General features: G+C 35.1%; 1 long non-coding RNA gene across 1 annotated transcript; it reads left to right on the forward strand.

Annotated features, from left to right (window-relative positions):
* Positions 1–2,209: 2,209 nt before the first annotated feature.
* LOC134817276 (uncharacterized) lies at positions 2,210–5,233 on the forward strand. The gene is made up of 7 exons (XR_010160507.1): positions 2,210–2,869; positions 3,079–3,674; positions 3,856–3,933; positions 4,101–4,188; positions 4,331–4,436; positions 4,655–4,759; positions 4,924–5,233. It is a non-coding gene; the product is annotated as an uncharacterized LOC134817276 (long non-coding RNA).
* Positions 5,234–5,514: the final 281 nt, after the last annotated feature.

Here is a 5,514-nt window from a genome sequence, read left to right on the forward strand (position 1 = left end):
AAAAAGTGATTTTTTAATTTAGTCATTTTGACGGTTTTTTAAATCTTTTTGAATAAAAAGTGTTAAAATGACCAAATTTAAAAAACGCTTTTAACCCATCCAACCCTTAAATGGTTTCAAGACTCAAGAGACTAAAATAATTATTACCTATTTAATTCGCGTGTTTGACACCACATAGGTCCAAATTTTGGGAACTAAAGTTCTTATTCCTTGGCCTATTTCTATTTTTGATGCTGCTTTGAAGGCCATTAAAGCATTTGAATCAGTCAAAAAAATTTAAGTTGTATATCTTTTACGGTTTTTGCGGAAAGCCGTGTTAAAGTTGATGCCGTGGTGTCAGTAAAATGCCTTTATATATAGTAAGATTATGATGCAGTTGGATTACTGTACCCTAATATCATGATATTATGTGAGCTTGTTTAGAACTGGTTTTTCTCAATTTTTTCTATAAATTGTTGCTGAAATAATTAAAACCGACTTAAGTGCAGTATGAACAAAAAACAACAATTCCGTTACATTGCTCTTAAAATGATTATCGTCGTTATTTACTGCAAAATGTGACCCTTTTTAAACTCTTGCGTAGTATTTAGCATAGGTTTCCGACGTATTATCTTATTGTAATATAGTTGTATTATTAGTGAATCAAGAACAATAGTATACAACAATGCTGTTAATCTTGCTGATGTCCTTTCTCGTCATTGAGAATACTGCTTTGAATCTCAATGAAGGTAAGATCACTACGATCAAATATTTTCACAAATATTTCATTTTTAGCACTGTTACAGCACAATAACATTTTTGAAATTACATTGTAGTCATTTAGTCATTATGAGCTTAATATATTGAACCAATTTATCATGACGTATAAGAGTAGTAAATATAATGCAATTGTCATTGCATTGGTCACCGAGTATAAATTTGCACTATTAGATAATATTTTGCTCATAATGTCTACCAGCTGATGTGTACTGTAAACTGTTATTAAATATTCACGTGGTAACAACCTCAGGCTGGATAGCAGTACAACGCGATGTGGATATCGACTTTAATCTGGAGAAGTATTCTCTTGAAATAAAGACTGATAGTACGCTAGGGAGTAACGATAAGGTGAGTGTGGGGCTCACCTCACAGGGCCAGGACGACATAGTAGGAGCACTCGTCCTCCGCTTCTACTCTAATCCTCAGTACTATATCGCGAACTGCTTGGACTCCACTGACTTCCACACTAACCTGCCTTCTGCTACAAAGAAGGTATGGAGGGTAACCTTAACTAGAACCTCAGGTATCAGACTAGTGATTCACTGTAACGAGGTGGAGGTGGTCAACACCCTGATATCAGACTCAACGTGTAGTTACAGTGCCTGGAGAATATACTGGAGCAGAGAAGTTGCAAAGATACGGTTCCGTTTATCTGACACTGCATCTGACTACTACCAACCTCACTCAGGTAGCTGTGTATTTTGAAGATTTAAAATATTTAAGATGCTATTAAGTTACATTTTCATTGCAATACGTACACGGTACAATGTACATATTACATACTTGTGAACAGTATTAATTTATTGAATTTTTCTTTTTAATCGATATAATCGAGCCCTGTTGGAGGAATATAAAATATATGAACTAATTTATATTATCAAGAATGTACTGGACTGAAGGCTGAGTGGACAAGTACTATTGAGACAGCAGCTAAGTTTCCAGTAGACCCAGGAACTGTTGTGAAAATAACTTGTTCTGACGCTGGAGCTCTCGAAAGAGGGAGCAGTGAAGTGACCTGCACAGTGAGGACAGACTTCACTTACTCTAAAGAACCTTTTTGTCTAAGCCTAGGTAAATTCTAAAATAGGATAATTTCAAGGATAGTTTCAAGGAGATACCACATCAATTATCAATAGGCCGCTTGTTTAAGTGTTTAGCGACTAATGTGGTTTAAAAGGATTACACACACTTCTAAGAAGAAATGCATCCGCATTTCTAATGTGAATGGTCTCATATTAAATTATTATATTCCATAATATTGATTATGAACATTATTTATACTTCTATGCAACCCTATACTTCTTGTAAGTTGTCATGGATCTGTTTGTTACGTGTTGTATGTCTCTCTTGCGCAAGCGAAGCGTTCGCGCCGGCTAAAAGTTGCATATTCCTTTTGCGAACGCGAACCTTACTGGGCGGCAGTCAGCCTGTCACTCCGCCATATCTTCGATCGTAAACAAACAATAAAGCCTGTGGTCCCCAGGTAAACTCAGATATCAATTAAAATACAACAAGTATACGTGTCATATACATACCTGCTTTATTATTTTATTATCTAACACTTTCAATATCTATCTCGCAGGCTTTAAGCTTTTAAGGATAACCTCGGTTTATATTTGTAGTTAAAACTTTAATTCAGGTATAGAAGTAGAACTTTGTAATGAAGCAGGCAAAAGTGCGCAGAGACCAACCTGATGAACGATTACCCCTCCACAATAGATTAGGATTAAGTATTTCAGGTTTTTCTCTTATAAAAAGTGGGGTCATAGTGGTACCATAGGCAATAACAAGATTTTACGTCCAGTATATACATCAGTTTATTCAATAAGTGAGATAACAACGCGTGATTGGAATTAACAAATTATGATTTTGAACTGGATATCGAATCATTTATTTTACATAACATAGTGCAGTATTAAGTATTAAATCTCACGTCTGACTATAATAAGGTTTTACTGTTGATAATATGTTAGTGGTTGCATTATTGACTTATTAAAGTTATACTTTCAGATAAACGAGGCCTGTATAGTGCATACATCCAGAAGCAGTCAGAACAACGAACCACTAAGAAATTACCTTGATATCGCCCTAAATTACTTCCATCTATGAGGTTAATATTTCATTTATCAAAGGTTCAGTCTCAATCTTTTTAGACCATGCAATTTAATGTTATTTCGTAAATTAAATGTTCATGCTTATTATCATACTGTTACTATCATAAGAAGTACTTCAAATACTGTACTAACATAAACTAAATTTACCACCATATGCATAGGCTTTTTACAACTTGACTGAATAATCGATATCTTTATGTTTCAGAGCAGTTGGTGGTTACAATTTTACTCGTACTTGTCAATTTTGAAGATTTTGAATCTGCGAACGACAGCAGACAGGAAACCACTGCACAGGGAGTTCTGACAATCATTTCGAAATCTTTTATGATTTAACTTTCTTTGCAATAATCTCTCTTATTCAATGATCACGAATTTAAACGATGTTTCTGTTTTAAAACAACAAATTTTTAAATTCATAGATTCTAGCAATCTAGTAGTGATGAATAATTTCCAATCCCCAGGAAATTTCTCGAAGAACCAAGACACGGATGTGTGCACATCAGTCGAAATGCACCGGTCGAATTTTTAGTTTGTCCTTAAAGCGATTTGTCCATTAGAACGATTCGAATGAGGAGACAGTTTTCTCCCACAAAAAGTTGTGATAAAAAATATCTTTCATTTATTCATCACTTTTAAATCAATATATTATTATCTGGACGAACTAAAAACGGGAGAAAAAAGTTGGACGCTTGTTTCCATAAAAATGTTGACCGGTGCATTTCGACTGATGTGCACATAACCGCGTGAGACGAAGGACAAAAAGTTTACCAGTGTGTGGAAAGTAACACACACCTCAGGAAGGTAAATATTTAAACAATCTAAATGAGACAACGACACTTGACTAAGATCAACAAAGAATTATACAATTGTATTCGTCAGGATCCAATCAAACATTTAACTTGATAATGATTAGCCAGATCATGATCACCTAATATCTCATTTGTTATAGAGAATCCTAAGTATCATGATTCATCATTTTCAGAGCAGCAAGGTCGGCAGGCAAGATGAATTGAGATAATTCATTATAGATGAACCATTTCCATATCTTCTCCGTGATCAGGTCATTCAAATGAACCTTCAATTTTCATTTTATGTTTTAGCTAATGAGTCGTACTCATACTTCTAGTACAATAATTGTAAATTTCATCTGGCCTGATATTTCTGTTACTTTACTGTATTATGATAATATGTAAATATATGATCCACAATGATAACTTCTCCTTTTAGTTTTACGGTTGAAGTCAGTAGTGAACGGTACCCAAACTGAACCGCGGGAAAACAGCTCTATCTTTTCGAGTACCGACACGGTTTTAACGTAAGTTTGCACTTTACAGATATATCTGATCATTATCTTGATAATTGTATGTAACAACAAAACATCGAAAGAAAAACAATACAAAAATCACTGCAAATCTTTTCTTATAAATAGTATTGGTAGTGATAACTGATTATTTCAGAATTCAGACCAGTAAAATGTTAAGGGGCGGACGACGATAAAATGTTTGAGTAACAGTAACAAACTCGTAAAGTAAACCAACTAAACAAATTGAAACCTTGAAGTAGGTGAGTAATGAGTTATTAACCAAATAAACTATTTAATGTAAAATCCGGATTGGAAGTATTCGTTATATAGTTGAAAGTATTAAAATACCCAAGAAAAAAAACTATTTAATGGCCGTTCGCGTTTCTCGCAACATTTTGAGATTTAAGTGATTTTGCTACAAAAGTATGTATTATGTAAGTACCAAGATAGTGACTTAATATTTCAACCTTTGCCTCAGAGCAGCTGTTTGAGAGCCAAGACAGAGTTCCAACAATCAGACCATCCAAATCCTTATCTCACTAATCAGCCTCAGCTTTAAAAGAAAAAGATTCATTCAATCTAAGTGAGTTTTGAAACATAATGACGTAAGGGAAAGTGAACTCCTATGTCTGATATAAGTATATATCATGAATTCCATTGTGTATGTTTTAACATGTTTCATTGAACCCGGGATTTAATATTTTACTCTACCGTTAAAAATATACGACTTGAATTTGAATTTTTCAGAGCCTCTGCAGGATACAATAATATCTGAAACTATGAACAGACACAAATCTCACTATCCCAGCCATCTCCTAGGGAAACCAGGAACAAATCTCACTATCCCAGCCATCTCAGAAGGAAACTAGGAACAAATCTCACTATCCCAGCCATCTCCTAGGGAAACCAGGAACAAATCTCACTATCCCAGCCATCTCAGAAGGAAACTAGGAACAAATCTCACTATCCCAGCCATCTCAGAAGGAAACTAGGAACAAATCTCACTATCCCAGCCATCTCAGAGGGAAACTAGGAACAAATCTCACTATCCCAGCCATCTCAGAAGGAAACTAGGAACAAATCTCACTATCCCAGCCATCTCAGAAGGAAACTAGGAACAAATCTCACTATCCCAGCCATCTCAGAAGGAAACTAGGAACAGATCTCACTATCCCAGCCATCTCAGAAGGAAACTAGGAACAAATCTCACTATCCCAGCCATCTCAGAGGGAAACTAGGAACAAATCTCACTATCCCAGCCATCTCAGAAAGAAACTAGGAACAAATCTCACTATCCCAGCCATCTCAGAAGGAAACTAGGAACAGATCTCACTATCC

Source organism: Bolinopsis microptera, chromosome 6 (genome assembly GCF_026151205.1).
Source record: "Bolinopsis microptera isolate Bmic1 chromosome 6, MBARI_Bmic_1.0, whole genome shotgun sequence".
Taxonomy (NCBI): Eukaryota; Metazoa; Ctenophora; class Tentaculata; order Lobata; family Bolinopsidae; genus Bolinopsis; species Bolinopsis microptera.